An 18601-nucleotide genomic window follows, 5' to 3' on the forward strand; every position below is an offset into this window, starting at 1 on the left:
CTATAATAGAACTTATTTTAACGATTCTATCAGTTCTTTTTCTGATTTCTAAGAGACACGGGATGATTATGATGACATTTACTTACAGGTTCCAACGAGACTCGAAGTCGTGATTTCCTGCTTACTAGGCAGGCGCTTTGCCATCTAAGCCATAGGACCACAAAACGGCTTCATAGGACAACAATTTAAAAAGTGGTCATGACGTCACAAAAGCAGTTTTACAATTGATTACTTCTATTTTAAAGTTCCCAACTGTTCCAAACAATTTACAAAAAAATCAACGAGATTTTCAACGATACTACGAGTCCTGGTCTCTTACTAGGAAGAGCAGATCCATGCTGCACAATTAGTTATTATGATTTGGTGTTTAAATTTTAGCATGGAAAATACCTATGGAATTGTGCCCGAGTAGGCAGTCAAAATTAGACTACCAAGAAAATAATCATTATAACTAGCAATTTAACGGTATTCTGCGCTATAATAGAACTTATTTTAACGATTATATCAGTTCTTTTTCTGATTCTAAGAGATACGAGATGATTATGATGACATTTCTTACAGGTCCCAACGAGACTCGAACTCGTGATCTCCTGCTTACTAGGCAGACGCTATGCCATCTAAGCCATAGGACCACAAAACGGCTTCATAGGACAACAATTTAAAAAGTGGTCATGACGTCACAACAGCAGTTTTACAATCGATTACTTCTATTTTAAAGTTCCCAACTGTTCCACAGCACAAAAACAATTTACAAAAAAATCAACGAGATTTTCAACGATACTACGAGTCCTGGTCTCTTACTAGGAAGAGCAGATCCATGCTGCACAATTAGTTATTATGATTTGGTGTTTAAATTTCAGCATGGAAAATACCTTTGGAATTGTGCCCGAGTAGGCAGTCAAAATTAGACTACCAAGAAAACAATCATTATAACTAGCAATTTAACGGTATTCTGCGCTAAAATAGATCTTTTTTTAACGATTCTATCAGTTCTTTTTCTGAATTCTAAGAGACACGGGATGATTATGCTGACATTTTTTACAGGTCCCAACGAGACTCGAACTCGTGATCTCCTGCTTACTAGGCAGGCGCTTTGCCATCTAAGCCATAGGACCACTAAACGGCTTCATAGGACAACAATTTAAAAAGTGGTCATGACGTCACAAAAGCAGTTTTACAATTGATTACCTTTATTTTAAAGTTCCCAACTGTTCCACAGCACAAAGAACAATTTACAAAAATATCAACGAGATTTTCAACGATACTACGAGTCCTGGTCTCTTACTAGGAAGAGCAGATCCATGCTGCACAATGAGTTATTATGATTTGGTGTTTAAATTTTAGCATGGAAAATACCTATGGAATTGTGCCCTAGTAGGCAGTCAAAATTAGACTACCAAGAAAATAATCATTATAACTAGCAATTTAACGGTATTCTGCGCTATAATAGAACTTATTTTAACGATTATATCAGTTCTTTTTCTGATTTCTAAGAGACACGGGATGATTATGATGACATTTCTTACAGGTCCCAACGAGACTCGAACTCGTGATCTCCTGCTTACTAGGCAGGCGCTTTGCCATCTAAGCCATAGGACCACTAAACGGCTTCATAGGACAACAATCTCAAAAGTGGTCATGACGTCACAACAGCAGTTTTACAATTGATTACCTTTATTTTAAAGTTCCCAACTGTTCCACAGCACAAAGAACAATTTACAAAAATATCAACGAGATTTTCAACGATACTACGAGTCCTGGTCTCTTACTAGGAAGAGCAGATCCATGCTGCACAATGAGTTATTATGATTTGGTGTTTAAATTTTAGCATGGAAAATACCTATGGAATTGTGCCCTAGTAGGCAGTCAAAATTAGACTACCAAGAAAATAATCATTATAACTAGCAATTTAACGGTATTCTGCGCTATAATAGAACTTATTTTAACGATTCTATCAGTTCTTTTTCTGATTTCTAAGAGACACGGGATGATTATGATGACATTTCTTACAGGTTCCAACGAGACTCGAACTCGTGATCTCCTGCTTACTAGGCAGGCGCTTTGCCATCTAATCCATAGGAACACAAAACGGCTTCATAGGACAACAATCTCAAAAGTGGTCATGACGTCACAACAGCAGTTTTACAATTGATTACCTTTATTTTAAAGTTCCCAACTGTTCCACAGCACAAAGAACAATTTACAAAAATATCAACGAGATTTTCAACGATACTACGAGTCCTGGTCTCTTACTAGGAAGAGCAGATCCATGCTGCACAATGAGTTATTATGATTTGGTGTTTAAATTTTAGCATGGAAAATACCTATGGAATTGTGCCCTAGTAGGCAGTCAAAATTAGACTACCAAGAAAATAATCATTATAACTAGCAATTTAACGGTATTCTGCGCTATAATAGAACTTATTTTAACGATTCTATCAGTTCTTTTTCTGATTTCTAAGAGACACGGGATGATTATGATGACATTTCTTACAGGTTCCAACGAGACTCGAACTCGTGATTTCCTGCTTACTAGGCAGGCGCTTTGCCATCTAAGCCATAGGACCACAAAACGGCTTCATAGGACAACAATTTAAAAAGTGGTCATGACGTCACAAAAGCAGTTTTACAATTGATTACTTCTATTTTAAAGTTCCCAACTGTTCCAAACAATTTACAAAAATATCAACGAGATTTTCAACGATACTACGAGTCCTGGTCTCTTACTAGGAAGAGCAGATCCATGCTGCACAATTAGTTATTATGATTTGGTGTTTAAATGTTAGCATGGAAAATACCTATGAAATTGTGCCCGAGTAGGCAGTCAAAATTAGACTACCAAGAAAATAATCATTATAACTAGCAATTTAACGGTATTCTGCGCTATAATAGAACTTATTTTAACGATTATATCAGTTCTTTTTCTGATTCTAAGAGATACGAGATGATTATGATGACATTTATAACAGGTCCCAACGAGACTCGAACTCGTGATCTCCTGCTTACTAGGCAGGCGCTATGCCATCTAAGCCATAGGACCACAAAACGCCTTCATAGGACAACAATTTAAAAAGTGGTCATGACGTCACAACAGCAAATTTACAATCGATTACTTCTATTTTAAAGTTCCCAACTGTTCCACAGCACAAAAACAATTTACAAAAAAATCAACGAGATTTTCAACGATACTACGAGTCCTGGTCTCTTACTAGGAAGAGCAGATCCATGCTGCACAATTAGTTATTATGATTTGGTGTTTCAATTTCAGCATGGAAAATACCTTTGGAATTGTGCCCGAGTAGGCAGTCAAAATTAGACTACCAAGAAAATAATCATTATAACTAGCAATTTAACGGTATTCTGCGCTAAAATAGATCTTATTTTAACGATTCTATCAGTTTTTTTTCTGAATTCTAAGAGACACGGGATGATTATGATGACATTTTTTACAGGTCCCAATGAGACTCGAACTCGTGATCTCCTGCTTACTAGGCAGGCGCTTTGCCATCTAAGCCATAGGACCACTAAACGGCTTAATAGGACAACAATTTAAAAAGTGGTCATGACGTCACAAAAGCAGTTTTACAATTGATTACCTTTATTTTAAAGTTCCCAACTGTTCCACAGCACAAAGAACAATTTACAAAAATATCAACGAGATTTTCAACGATACTACGAGTCCTGGTCTCTTACTAGGAAGAGCAGATCCATGCTGCACAATTAGTTATTATGATTTGGTGTTTAAATTTAAGCATGGAAAATACCTATGGAATTGTGCCCTAGTAGGCAGTCAAAATTAGACTACCAAGAAAATAATCATTATAACTAGCAATTTAACGGTATTCTGCGCTATAATAGAACTTATTTTAACGATTCCATCAGTTCTTTATCTGATTTCTAAGAGACACGGGATGATTATGATGACATTTCTTACAGGTCCCAACGAGACTCGAACTCGTGATCTCCTGCTTACTAGGCAGGCGCTTTGCCATCTAAGCCATAGGACCACAAAACGGCTTCATAGGACAACAATCTCAAAAGTGGTCATGACGTCACAACAGCAGTTTTACAATTGATTACCTTTATTTTAAAGTTCCCAACTGTTCCACAGCACAAAGAACAATTTACAAAAATATCAACGAGATTTTCAACGATACTACGAGTCCTGGTCTCTTACTAGGAAGAGCAGATCCATGCTGCACAATTAGTTATTATGATTTGGTGTTTAAATTTCAGCATGGAAGATACCTATGGAATTGTGCCCGAGTAGGCAATCAAAATTAGACTACCAAGAAAATAATCATTATAACTAGCAATTTAACGGTATTCTGCGCTAAAATAGAACTTATTTTAACGATTCTATCAGTTCTTTTTCTGAATTCTAAGAGACACGGGATGATTATGATGACATTTCTTACAGGTTCCAACGAGACTCGAACTCGTGATCTCCTGCTTACTAGGCAGGCGCTTTGCCATCTAAGCCATAGGACCACAATACGGCTTCATAGGACAACAATCTCAAAAGTGGTCATGACGTCACAACAGCAGTTTTACAATTGATTACCTTTATTTTAAAGTTCCCAACTGTTCCACAGCACAAAGAACAATTTACAAAAATATCAACGAGATTTTCAACGATACTACGAGTCCTGGTCTCTTACTAGGAAGAGCAGATCCATGCTGCACAATGAGTTATTATGATTTGGTGTTTAAATTTTAGCATGGAAAATACCTATGGAATTGTGCCCTAGTAGGCAGTCAAAATTAGACTACCAAGAAAATAATCATTATAACTAGCAATTTAACGGTATTCTGCGCTATAATAGAACTTATTTTAACGATTCTATCAGTTCTTTTTCTGATTTCTAAGAGACACGGGATGATTATGATGACATTTCTTACAGGTCCCAACGAGACTCGAACTCGTGATCTCTTGCTTACTAGGCAGGCGCTTTGCCATCTAAGCCATAGGACCACAAAACGGCTTCATAGGACAACAATTTAAAAAGTGGTCATGACGTCACAAAAGCAGTTTTACAATTGATTACTTCTATTTTAAAGTTCCCAACTGTTCCAAACAATTTACAAAAAAATCAACGAGATTTTCAACGATACTACGAGTCCTGGTCTCTTACTAGGAAGAGCAGATCCATGCTGCACAATTAGTTATTATGATTTGGTGTTTAAATTTCAGCATGGAAGATACCTATGGAATTGTGCCCGAGTAGGCAATCAAAATTAGACTACCAAGAAAATAATCATTATAACTAGCAATTTAACGGTATTCTGCGCTAAAATAGAACTTATTTTAACGATTCTATCAGTTCTTTTTCTGAATTCTAAGAGACACGGAATGATTATGATGACATTTCTTACAGGTTCCAACGAGACTCGAACTCGTGATCTCCTGCTTACTAGGCAGGCGCTTTGCCATCTAAGCCATAGGACCACAAAACGGCTTCATAGGACAACAATCTCAAAAGTGGTCATGACGTCACAACAGCAGTTTTACAATTGATTACCTTTATTTTAAAGTTCCCAACTGTTCCACAGCACAAAGAACAATTTACAAAAATATCAACGAGATTTTCAACGATACTACGAGTCCTGGTCTCTTACTAGGAAGAGCAGATCCATGCTGCACAATGAGTTATTATGATTTGGTGTTTAAATTTTAGCATCGAAAATACCTATGGAATTGTGCCCAAGTAGGCAGTCAAAATTAGACTACCAAGAAAATAATCATTTTAACTAGCAAAATAACGGTATTCTGCGCTATAATAGAACTTATTTTAACGATTCTATCAGTTCTTTTTCTGATTTCTAAGAGACACGGGATGATTATGATGACATTTCTTACAGGTCCCAACGAGACTCGAACTCGTGATCTCCTGCTTACTAGGCAGGCGCTTTGCCATCTAAGCCATAGGACCACAAAACGGCTTCATAGGACAACAATCTCAAAAGTGGTCATGACGTCACAACAGCAGTTTTACAATTGATTACCTTTTTTTTAAAGTTCCCAACTGTTCCACAGCACAAAGAACATTTACAAAAATATCAACGAGATTTTCAACGATACTATGAGTCCTGGTCTCTTACTAGGAAGAGCAGATCCATGCTGCACAATTAGTTATTATGATTTGGTGTTTAAATTTCAGCATGGAAGATACCTATGGAATTGTGCCCGAGTAGGCAATCAAAATTAGACTACCAAGAAAATAATCATTATAACTAGCAATTTAACGGTATTCTGCGCTAAAATAGAACTTATTTTAACGATTCTATCAGTTCTTTTTCTGAATTCTAAGAGACACGGGATGATTATGATGACATTTCTTACAGGTTCCAACGAGACTCGAACTCGTGATCTCCTGCTTACTAGGCAGGCGCTTTGCCATCTAAGCCATAGGACCACAAAACGGCTTCATAGGACAACAATCTCAAAAGTGGTCATGACGTCACAACAGCAGTTTTACAATTGATTACCTTTATTTTAAAGTTCCCAACTGTTCCACAGCACAAAGAACAATTTACAAAAATATCAACGAGATTTTCAACGATACTACGAGTCCTGGTCTCTTACTAGGAAGAGCAGATCCATGCTGCACAATGAGTTATTATGATTTGGTGTTTAAATTTTAGCATGGAAAATACCTATGGAATTGTGCCCTAGTAGGCAGTCAAAATTAGACTACCAAGAAAATAATCATTATAACTAGCAATTTAACGGTATTCTGCGCTATAATAGAACTTATTTTAACGATTGTATCAGTTCTTTTTCTGATTTCTAAGAGACACGGGATGATTATGATGACATTTCTTACAGGTCCCAACGAGACTCGAACTCGTGATCTCCTGCTTACTAGGCAGGCGCTTCGCCATCTAAGCCATAGGACCACAAAACGGCTTCATAGGACAACAATCTCAAAAGTGGTAATGACGTCACAACAGCAGTTTTACAATTGATTACCTTTATTTTAAAGTTCCCAACTGTTCCACAGCACAAAGAACAATTTACAAAAATATCAACGAGATTTTCAACGATACTACGAGTCCTGGTCTCTTACTAGGAAGAGCAGATCCATGCTGCACAATGAGTTATTATGATTTGGTGTTTAAATTTTAGCATGGAAAATACCTATGGAATTGTGCCCTAGTAGGCAGTCAAAATTAGACTACCAAGAAAATAATCATTATAACTAGCAATTTAACGGTATTCTGCGCTATAATAGAACTTATTTTAACGATTATATCAGTTCTTTTTCTGATTTCTAAGAGACACGGGATGATTATGATGACATTTCTTACAGGTTCCAACGAGACTCGAACTCGTGATCTCCTGCTTACTAGGCAGGCGCTTTGCCATCAAAGCCATAGGACCACAAAACGGCTTCATAGGACAACAATCTCAAAAGTGGTCATGACGTCACAACAGCAGTTTTACAATTGATTACCTTTATTTTAAAGTTCCCAACTGTTCCACAGCACAAAGAACAATTTACAAAAATATCAACGAGATTTTCAACGATACTACGAGTCCTGGTCTCTTACTAGGAAGAGCAGATCCATGCTGCACAATGAGTTATTATGATTTGGTGTTTAAATTTTAGCATGGAAAATACCTATGGAATTGTGCCCTAGTAGGCAGTCAAAATTAGACTACCAAGAAAATAATCATTATAACTAGCAATTTAACGGTATTCTGCGCTATAATAGAACTTATTTTAACGATTCTATCAGTTCTTTTTCTGATTTCTAAGAGACACGGGATGATTATGATGACATTTCTTACAGGTTCCAACGAGACTCGAACTCGTGATTTCCTGCTTACTAGGCAGGCGCTTTGCCATCTAAGCCATAGGACCACAAAACGGCTTCATAGGACAACAATTTAAAAAGTGGTCATGACGTCACAAAAGCAGTTTTACAATTGATTACTTCTATTTTAAAGTTCCCAACTGTTCCAAACAATTTACAAAAAAATCAACGAGATTTTCAACGATACTACGAGTCCTGGTCTCTTACTAGGAAGAGCAGATCCATGCTGCACAATTAGTTATTATGATTTGGTGTTTAAATTTTAGCATGGAAAATACCTATGGAATTGTGCCCGAGTAGGCAGTCAAAATTAGACTACCAAGAAAATAATCATTATAACTAGCAATTTAACGGTATTCTGCGCTATAATAGAACTTATTTTAACGATTATATCAGTTCTTTTTCTGATTCTAAGAGATACGAGATGATTATGATGACATTTATTACAGGTCCCAACGAGACTCGAACTAGTGATCTCCTGCTTAGTAGGCAGGCGCTATGCCATCTAAGCCATAGGACCACAAAACGGCTTCATAGGACAACAATTTAAAAAGTGGTCATGACGTCACAACAGCAGTTTTACAATCGATTACTTCTATTTTAAAGTTCCCAACTGTTCCACAGCACAAAAACAATTTACAAAAAAATCAACGAGATTTTCAACGATACTACGAGTCCTGGTCTCTTACTAGGAAGAGCAGATCCATGCTGCACAATTAGTTATTATGATTTGGTGTTTAAATTTCAGCATGGAAGATACCTATGGAATTGTGCCCGAGTAGGCAATCAAAATTAGACTACCAAGAAAATAATCATTATAACTAGCAATTTAACGGTATTCTGCGCTAAAATAGAACTTATTTTAACGATTCTATCAGTTCTTTTTCTGAATTCTAAGAGACACGGGATGATTATGATGACATTTCTTACAGGTTCCAACGAGACTCGAACTCGTGATCTCCTGCTTACTAGGCAGGCGCTTTGCCATCTAAGCCATAGGACCACAAAACGGCTTCATAGGACAACAATCTCAAAAGTGGTCATGACGTCACAACAGCAGTTTTACAATTGATTACCTTTATTTTAAAGTTCCCAACTGTTCCACAGCACAAAGAACAATTTACAAAAATATCAACGAGATTTTCAACGATACTACGAGTCCTGGTCTCTTACTAGGAAGAGCAGATCCATGCTGCACAATGAGTTATTATGATTTGGTGTTTAAATTTTAGCATGGAAAATACCTATGGAATTGTGCCCTAGTAGGCAGTCAAAATTAGACTACCAAGAAAATAATCATTATAACTAGCAATTTAACGGTATTCTGCGCTATAATAGAACTTATTTTAACGATTATATCAGTTCTTTTTCTGATTTCTAAGAGACACGGGATGATTATGATGACATTTCTTACAGGTTCCAACGAGACTCGAACTCGTGATCTCCTGCTTACTAGGCAGGCGCTTTGCCATCAAAGCCATAGGACCACAAAACGGCTTCATAGGACAACAATCTCAAAAGTGGTCATGACGTCACAACAGCAGTTTTACAATTGATTACCTTTATTTTAAAGTTCCCAACTGTTCCACAGCACAAAGAACAATTTACAAAAATATCAACGAGATTTTCAACGATACTACGAGTCCTGGTCTCTTACTAGGAAGAGCAGATCCATGCTGCACAATTAGTTATTATGATTTGGTGTTTAAATTTTAGCATGGAAAATACCTATGGAATTGTGCCCTAGTAGGCAGTCAAAATTAGACTACCAAGAAAATAATCATTATAACTAGCAATTTAACGGTATTCTGCGCTATAATAGAACTTATTTTAACGATTCTATCAGTTCTTTTTCTGATTTCTAAGAGACACGGGATGATTATGATGACATTTCTTACAGGTCCCAACGAGACTCGAACTCGTGATCTCCTGCTTACTAGGCAGGCGCTTTGCCATCTAAGCCATAGGACCATAAAACGGCTTCATAGGACAACAATTTCAAAAATGGTCATGACGTCACAACAGCAGTTTTACAATTGATTACTTCGATTTTAAAGTTCCCAACTGTTCCACAGCACAAAGAAAAATTTACAAAAAAATCAACGAGATTTTCAACGATACTACGAGTCCTGGTCTCTTACTAGGAAGAGCAGATCCATGCTGCACAATTAGTTATTATGATTTGGTGTTTAAATTTTAGCATGGAAAATACCTATGGAATTGTGCCCTAGTAGGCAGTCAAAATTAGACTACCAAGAAAATAATCATTATAACTAGCAATTTAACGGTATTCTGCGCTATAATAGAACTTATTTTAACGATTTTATCAGTTCTTTTTCTGATTTCTAAGAGACACGGGATGATTATGATGACATTTCTTACAGGTCCCAACGAGAGTCGAACTCGTGATCTCCTGCTTACTAGGCAGGCGCTTTGCCATCTAAGCCATAGGACCACAAAACGGCTTCATAGGACAACAATTTAAAAAGTGGTCATGACGTCACAAAAGCAGTTTTACAATTGATTACTTCTATTTTAAAGTTCCCAACTGTTCCAAACAATTTACAAAAAAATCAACGAGATTTTCAACGATACTACGAGTCCTGGTCTCTTACTAGGAAGAGCAGATCCATGCTGCACAATTAGTTATTATGATTTGGTGTTTAAATTTTAGCATGGAAAATACCTATGGAATTGTGCCCTAGTAGGCAGTCAAAATTAGACTACCAAGAAAATAATCATTATAACTAGCAATTTAACGGTATTCTGCGCTATACTAGAACTTATTTTAACGATTCCATCAGTTCTTTTTCTGATTTCTAAGAGACACGGGATGATTATGATGACATTTCTTACAGGTCCCAACGAGACTCGAACTCGTGATCTCCTGCTTACTAGGCAGGCGCTACTCGTGATCTCCTGCTTACTAGGCAGGCGCTTTGCCATCTAAGCCATAGGACCACAAAACGGCTTCATAGGACAACAATTTAAAAAGTGGTCATGACGTCACAAAAGCAGTTTTACAATTGATTACTTCTATTTTAAAGTTCCCAACTGTTCCAAACAATTTACAAAAAAATCAACGAGATTTTCAACGATACTACGAGTCCTGGTCTCTTACTAGGAAGAGCAGATCCATGCTGCACAATTAGTTATTATGATTTGGTGTTTAAATTTTAGCATGGAAAATACCTATGGAATTGTGCCCTAGTAGGCAGTCAAAATTAGACTACCAAGAAAATAATCATTATAACTAGCAATTTAACGGTATTCTGCGCTATAATAGAACTTATTTTAACGATTCTATCAGTTCTTTTTCTGATTTCTAAGAGACACGGGATGATTATGATGACATTTCTTACAGGTCCCAACGAGACTCGAACTCGTGATCTCCTGCTTACTAGGCAGGCGCTTTGCCATCTAAGCCATAGGACCATAAAACGGCTTCATAGGACAACAATTTCAAAAATGGTCATGACGTCACAACAGCAGTTTTACAATTGATTACTTCGATTTTAAAGTTCCCAACTGTTCCACAGCACAAAGAAAAATTTACAAAAAAATCAACGAGATTTTCAACGATACTACGAGTCCTGGTCTCTTACTAGGAAGAGCAGATCCATGCTGCACAATTAGTTATTATGATTTGGTGTTTAAATTTTAGCATGGAAAATACCTATGGAATTGTGCCCTAGTAGGCAGTCAAAATTAGACTACCAAGAAAATAATCATTATAACTAGCAATTTAACGGTATTCTGCGCTATAATAGAACTTATTTTAACGATTTTATCAGTTCTTTTTCTGATTTCTAAGAGACACGGGATGATTATGATGACATTTCTTACAGGTCCCAACGAGACTCGAACTCGTGATCTCCTGCTTACTAGGCAGGCGCTTTGCCATCTAAGCCATAGGACCACAAAACGGCTTCATAGAACAACAATTTAAAAAGTGGTCATGACGTCACAAAAGCAGTTTTACAATTGATTACTTCTATTTTAAAGTTCCCAACTGTTCCAAACAATTTACAAAAAAATCAACGAGATTTTCAACGATACTACGAGTCCTGGTCTCTTACTAGGAAGAGCAGATCCATGCTGCACAATTAGTTATTATGATTTGGTGTTTAAATTTTAGCATGGAAAATACCTATGGAATTGTGCCCTAGTAGGCAGTCAAAATTAGACTACCAAGAAAATAATCATTATAACTAGCAATTTAACGGTATTCTGCGCTATACTAGAACTTATTTTAACGATTCCATCAGTTCTTTTTCTGATTTCTAAGAGACACGGGATGATTATGATGAAATTTCTTACAGGTCCCAACGAGACTCGAACTCGTGATCTCCTGCTTACTAGGCAGGCGCTTTGCCATCTAAGCCATAGGACCACAAAACGGCTTCATAGGACAACAATTTAAAAAGTGGTCATGACGTCACAAAAGCAGTTTTACAATTGATTACTTCTATTTTAAAGTTCCCAACTGTTCCAAACAATTTACAAAAAAATCAACGAGATTTTCAACGATACTACGAGTCCTGGTCTCTTACTAGGAAGAGCAGATCCATGCTGCACAATTAGTTATTATGATTTGGTGTTTAAATTTTAGCATGGAAAATACCTATGGAATTGTGCCCTAGTAGGCAGTCAAAATTAGACTACCAAGAAAATAATCATTATAACTAGCAATTTAACGGTATTCTGCGCTATACTAGAACTTATTTTAACGATTCCATCAGTTCTTTTTCTGATTTCTAAGAGACACGGGATGATTATGATGACATTTCTTACAAGTCCCAACGAAACTCGAACTCGTGATCTCCTGCTTACTAGGCAGGCGCTTTGCCATCTAAGCCATAGGACCACAAAACGGCTTCATAGTACAACAACTTCAGAAATGGTCATGACGTCACAAAAGCAGTTTTACAATTGATTACTTCTATTTTAAAGTTCCCAACTGTTCCACAGCACAAAGAACAATTTACAAAAAAATCAACGAGATTTTCAACGATACTACGAGTCCTGGTCTCTTACTAGGAAGAGCAGATCCATGCTGCACAATTAGTTATTATGATTTGGTGTTTAAATTTTAGCATGGAAAATACCTATGGAATTGTGCCCTAGTAGGCAGTCAAAATTAGACTACCAAGAAAATAATCATTATAACTAGCAATTTAACGGTATTCTGCGCTAAAATAGATCTTATTTTAACGATTCTATCAGTTCTTTTTCTGAATTCTAAGAGACACGGGATGATTATGATGACATTTCTTACAGGTCCCAACGAGACTCGAACTCGTGATCTCCTGCTTACTAGGCAGGCGCTTTGCCATCTAAGCCATAGGACCACAAAACGGCTTCATAGGACAACAATTTAAAAAGTGGTCATGACGTCACAAAAGCAGTTTTACAATTGATTACTTCTATTTTAAAGTTCCCAACTGTTCCAAACAATTTACAAAAAAATCAACGAGATTTTCAACGATACTACGAGTCCTGGTCTCTTACTAGGAAGAGCAGATCCATGCTGCACAATTAGTTATTATGATTTGGTGTTTAAATTTTAGCATGGAAAATACCTATGGAATTGTGCCCTAGTAGGCAGTCAAAATTAGACTACCAAGAAAATAATCATTATAACTAGCAATTTAACGGTATTCTGCGCTATACTAGAACTTATTTTAACGATTCCATCAGTTCTTTTTCTGATTTCTAAGAGACACGGGATGATTATGATGACATTTCTTACAAGTCCCAACGAAACTCGAACTCGTGATCTCCTGCTTACTAGGCAGGCGCTTTGCCATCTAAGCCATAGGACCACAAAACGGCTTCATAGTACAACAACTTCAGAAATGGTCATGACGTCACAAAAGCAGTTTTACAATTGATTACTTCTATTTTAAAGTTCCCAACTGTTCCACAGCACAAAGAACAATTTACAAAAAAATCAACGAGATTTTCAACGATACTACGAGTCCTGGTCTCTTACTAGGAAGAGCAGATCCATGCTGCACAATTAGTTATTATGATTTGGTGTTTAAATTTTAGCATGGAAAATACCTATGGAATTGTGCCCTAGTAGGCAGTCAAAATTAGACTACCAAGAAAATAATCATTATAACTAGCAATTTAACGGTATTCTGCGCTAAAATAGATCTTATTTTAACGATTCTATCAGTTCTTTTTCTGAATTCTAAGAGACACGGGATGATTATGATGACATTTCTTACAGGTCCCAACGAGACTCGAACTCGTGATCTCCTGCTTACTAGGCAGGCGCTTTGCCATCTAAGCCATAGGACCACAAAACGGCTTCATAGGACAACAATTTAAAAAGTGGTCATGACGTCACAAAAGCAGTTTTACAATTGATTACTTCTATTTTAAAGTTCCCAACTGTTCCAAACAATTTACAAAAAAATCAACGAGATTTTCAACGATACTACGAGTCCTGGTCTCTTACTAGGAAGAGCAGATTCATGCTGCACAATTAGTTATTATGATTTGGTGTTTAAATTTCAGCATGGAAAATACCTTTGGAATTGTGCCCGAATAGGCAATCAAAATTAGACTACCAAGAAAATAATCATTATAACTAGCAATTTAACGGTATTCTGCGCTATAATAGAACTTATTTTAACGATTCTATCAGTTCTTTTTCTGATTTCTAAGAGACACGGGATGATTATGATGACATTTCTTACAGGTCCCAACGAGACTCGAACTCGTGATCTCCTGCTTACTAGGCAGGCGCTTTGCCATCTAAGCCATAGGACCACAAAACGGCTTCATAGGACAACAATCTCAAAAGTGGTCATGACGTCACAACAGCAGTTTTACAATTAATTACCTTTATTTTAAAGTTCCCAACTGTTCCACAGCACAAAGAACAATTTACAAAAATATCAACGAGATTTTCAACGATACTACGAGTCCTGGTCTCTTACTAGGAAGAGCAGATCCATGCTGCACAATTAGTTATTATGATTTGGTGTTTAAATTTTAGCATGGAAAATACCTATGGAATTGTGCCCTAGTAGGCAGTCAAAATTAGACTACCAAGAAAATAATCATTATAACTAGCAATTTAACGGTATTCTGCGCTATACTAGAACTTATTTTAACGATTCCATCAGTTATTTTTCTGATTTCTAAGAGACACGGGATGATTATGATGACATTTCTTACAGGTCCCTACGATACTCGAACTCGTGATCTCCTGCTTACTAGGCAGGCGCTTTGCCATCTAAGCCATAGGACCACAAAACGGCTTCATAGGACAACAAGTTAAAAAGTGGTCATGACGTCACAAAAGCAGTTTTACAATTGATTACTTCTATTTTAAAGTTCCCAACTGTTCCACAGCACAAAGAACAATTTACAAAAAAATCAACGAGATTTTCAACGATACTACGAGTCCTGGTCTCTTACTAGGAAGAGCAGATCCATGCTGCACAATTAGTTATTATGATTTGGTGTTTAAATTTCAGAATGGAAAATACCTTTGGAATTGTGCCCGAGTAGGCAGTCAAAATTAGACTACCAAGAAAATAATCATTATAACTAGCAATTTAACGGTATTCTGCGCTATACTAGAACTTATTTTAACGATTCCATCAGTTATTTTTCTGATTTCTAAGAGACACGGGATGATTATGATGACATTTCTTACTGGTCCCAACGAGACTCGAACTCGTGATCTCCTGCTTACTAGGCAGGCGCTTTGCCATCTAAGCCATAGGACCACAAAACGGCTTCATAGTACAACAATCTCAAAAATGGTCATGACGTCACAACAGCAGTTTTACAATTGATTACTTCGATTTTAAAGTTCCCAACTGTTCCACAGCACAAAGAACAATTTACAAAAAAATCAACGAGATTTTCAACGATACTACGAGTCCTGGTCTCTTACTAGGAAGAGCAGATCCATGCTGCACAATTAGTTATTATGATTTGGTGTTTAAATTTTAGCATGGAAAATACCTATGAAATTGTGCCCTAGTAGGCAGTCAAAATTAGACTACCAAGAAAATAATCATTATAACTAGCAATTTAACGGTATTCTGCGCTATAATAGAACTTATTTTAACGATTCTATCAGTTCTTTTTCTGATTTCTAAGAGACACGGGATGATTATGATGACATTTCTTACAGGTCCCAATGAGACTCGAACTCGTGATCTCCTGCTTACTAGGCAGGCGCTTTGCCATCTAAGCCATAGGACCACAAAACGGCTTCATAGGACAACAATTTAAAAAGTGGTCATGACGTCACAAAAGCAGTTTTACAATTGATTACTTCTATTTTAAAGTTCCCAACTGTTCCAAAAAATTTACAAAAAAATCAACGAGATTTTCAACGATACTACGAGTCCTGGTCTCTTACTAGGAAGAGCAGATCCATGCTGCACAATTAGTTATTATGATTTGGTGTTTAAATTTTAGCATGGAAAATACCTATGGAATTGTGCCCTAGTAGGCAGTCAAAATTAGACTACCAAGAAAATAATCATTATAACTAGCAATTTAACGGTATTCTGCGCTATAATAGAACTTATTTTAACGATTCTATCAGTTCTTTTTCTGATTTCTAAGAGACACGGGATGATTATGATGACATTTCTTACAGGTGCCAACGAGACTCGAACTCGTGATCTCCTGCTTACTAGGCAGGCGCTTTGCCATCTAAGCCATAGGACCACAAAACGGCTTCATAGGACAACAATTTAAAAAGTGGTCATGACGTCACAAAAGCAGTTTTACAATTGATTACTTCTATTTTAAAGTTCCCAACTGTTCCAAACAATTTACAAAAAAATCAACGAGATTTTCAACGATACTACGAGTCCTGGTCTCTTACTAGGAAGAGCAGATCCATGCTGCACAATTAGTTATTATGATTTGGTGTTTAAATTTTAGCATGGAAAATACCTATGGAATTGTGCCCTAGTAGGCAGTCAAAATTAGACTACCAAGAAAATAATCATTATAACTAGCAATTTAACGGTATTCTGTGCTATAATAGAACTTATTTTAACGATTCTATCAGTTCTTTTTCTGATTTCTAAGAGACACGGGATGATTATGATGACATTTCTCACAGGTCCCAATGAGACTCGAACTCATGATCTCCTGCTTACTAGGCAGGCGCTTTGCCATCTAAGCCATAGGACCACAAAACGGCTTCATAGGACAACAATCTCAAAAGTGGTCATGACGTCACAACAGCAGTTTTACAATTGATTACCTTTATTTTAAAGTTCCCAACTGTTCCACAGCACAAAGAACAATTTACAAAAATATCAACGAGATTTTCAACGATACTACGAGTCCTGGTCTCTTACTAGGAAGAGCAGATCCATGCTGCACAATTAGTTATTATGATTTGGTGTTTAAATTTTAGCATGGAAAATACCTATGGAATTGTGCCCTAGTAGGCAGTCAAAATTAGACTACCAAGAAAATAATCATTAAAACTAGCAATTTAACGGTATTCTGCGCTATAATAGTACTTATTTTAACGATTCTATCAGTTCTTTTTCTGATTTCTAAGAGACACGGGATGATTATGATGACATTTCTGACAGGTCCCAACGAGACTCGAACTCGTGATCTCCTGCTTACTAGGCAGGCGCTTTGCCATCTAAGCCATAGGACCACAAAACGGCTTCATAGGACAACAATCTCAAAAGTGGTCATGACGTCACAACAGCAGTTTTACAATTGATTACCTTTATTTTAAAGTTCCCAACTGTTCCACAGCACAAAGAACAATTTACAAAAATATCACCGAGATTTTCAACGATACTACGAGTCCTGGTCTCTTACTAGGAAGAGCAGATCCATGCTGCACAATTAGTTATTATGATTTGGTGTTTAAATTTTAGCATGGAAAATACCTATGGAATTGTGCCCTAGTAGGCAGTCAAAATTAGACTACCAAGAAAATAATCATTATAACTAGCAATTTAACGGTATTCTGCGCTATAATAGAACTTATTTTAACGATTCTATCAGTTCTTTTTCTGATTTCTAAGAGACACGGGATGATTATGATGACATTTCTTACAGGTCCCAACGAGAGTCGAACTCGTGATCTCCTGCTTACTAGGCAGGCGCTTTGCCATCTAAGCCATAGGACCACAAAACGGCTTCATAGGACAACAATTTCAAAAATGGTCATGACGTCACAACAGCAGTTTTACAATTGATTACTTCGATTTTAAAGTTCCCAACTGTTCCACAGCACAAAGAACAATTTACAAAAAAATCAACGAGATTTTCAACGATACTACGAGTCCTGGTCTCTTACTAGGAAGAGCAGATCCATGCTGCACAATTAGTTATTATGATTTGGTGTTTAAATTTTAGCATGGAAAATACCTATGGAATTGTGCCCTAGTAGGCAGTCAAAATTAGACTACCAAGAAAACAATCATTATAACTAGCAATTTAACGGTATTCTGCGCTATAATAGAACTTATTTTAACGATTCCATCAGTTCTTTTTCTGATTTCTAAGAGACACGGGATGATTATGATGACATTTCTGACAGGTCCCAACGAGACTCGAACTCGTGATCTCCTACTTACTAGGCAGGCGCTTTGCCATCTAAGCCATAGGACCACAAAACGGCTTCATAGGACAACAATCTCAAAAGTGGTCATGACGTCACAACAGCAGTTTTACAATTGATTACCTTTATTTTAAAGTTCCCAACTGTTCCACAGCACAAAGAACAATTTACAAAAATATCAACGAGATTTTCAAC

General features: G+C 36.8%; 15 non-coding genes across 15 annotated transcripts; all 15 read right to left on the reverse strand.

Annotated features, from left to right (window-relative positions):
- Positions 1–1042: 1042 nt before the first annotated feature.
- Trnat-agu lies at positions 1043–1115 on the reverse strand. The gene has a single exon. It is a non-coding gene; the product is annotated as a tRNA-Thr (tRNA).
- A 411-nt stretch (positions 1116–1526) lies between these two features.
- Trnat-agu lies at positions 1527–1599 on the reverse strand. The gene has a single exon. It is a non-coding gene; the product is annotated as a tRNA-Thr (tRNA).
- Positions 1600–2967: 1368 nt separating this feature from the next.
- On the reverse strand, positions 2968–3040 carry Trnat-agu. The gene has a single exon. It is a non-coding gene; the product is annotated as a tRNA-Thr (tRNA).
- Positions 3041–3934: 894 nt separating this feature from the next.
- On the reverse strand, positions 3935–4007 carry Trnat-agu. The gene has a single exon. It is a non-coding gene; the product is annotated as a tRNA-Thr (tRNA).
- A 1853-nt stretch (positions 4008–5860) lies between these two features.
- On the reverse strand, positions 5861–5933 carry Trnat-agu. The gene has a single exon. It is a non-coding gene; the product is annotated as a tRNA-Thr (tRNA).
- Positions 5934–8268: 2335 nt separating this feature from the next.
- Trnas-acu lies at positions 8269–8341 on the reverse strand. Its single transcript has one exon. It is a non-coding gene; the product is annotated as a tRNA-Ser (tRNA).
- Positions 8342–9719: 1378 nt separating this feature from the next.
- Trnat-agu lies at positions 9720–9792 on the reverse strand. The gene has a single exon. It is a non-coding gene; the product is annotated as a tRNA-Thr (tRNA).
- A 1391-nt stretch (positions 9793–11183) lies between these two features.
- On the reverse strand, positions 11184–11256 carry Trnat-agu. Its single transcript has one exon. It is a non-coding gene; the product is annotated as a tRNA-Thr (tRNA).
- A 411-nt stretch (positions 11257–11667) lies between these two features.
- Positions 11668–11740, reverse strand: Trnat-agu. Its single transcript has one exon. It is a non-coding gene; the product is annotated as a tRNA-Thr (tRNA).
- A 401-nt stretch (positions 11741–12141) lies between these two features.
- On the reverse strand, positions 12142–12214 carry Trnat-agu. Its single transcript has one exon. It is a non-coding gene; the product is annotated as a tRNA-Thr (tRNA).
- Positions 12215–13099: 885 nt separating this feature from the next.
- Positions 13100–13172, reverse strand: Trnat-agu. Its single transcript has one exon. It is a non-coding gene; the product is annotated as a tRNA-Thr (tRNA).
- Positions 13173–14057: 885 nt separating this feature from the next.
- On the reverse strand, positions 14058–14130 carry Trnat-agu. Its single transcript has one exon. It is a non-coding gene; the product is annotated as a tRNA-Thr (tRNA).
- Positions 14131–14531: 401 nt separating this feature from the next.
- Positions 14532–14604, reverse strand: Trnat-agu. The gene has a single exon. It is a non-coding gene; the product is annotated as a tRNA-Thr (tRNA).
- An 895-nt stretch (positions 14605–15499) lies between these two features.
- On the reverse strand, positions 15500–15572 carry Trnat-agu. Its single transcript has one exon. It is a non-coding gene; the product is annotated as a tRNA-Thr (tRNA).
- A 1843-nt stretch (positions 15573–17415) lies between these two features.
- Positions 17416–17488, reverse strand: Trnat-agu. The gene has a single exon. It is a non-coding gene; the product is annotated as a tRNA-Thr (tRNA).
- Positions 17489–18601: the final 1113 nt, after the last annotated feature.

The sequence above is a fragment of the Daphnia pulicaria genome, chromosome 1 (genome assembly GCF_021234035.1).
Source record: "Daphnia pulicaria isolate SC F1-1A chromosome 1, SC_F0-13Bv2, whole genome shotgun sequence".
In the NCBI taxonomy this organism is placed as follows: domain Eukaryota; kingdom Metazoa; phylum Arthropoda; class Branchiopoda; order Diplostraca; family Daphniidae; genus Daphnia; species Daphnia pulicaria.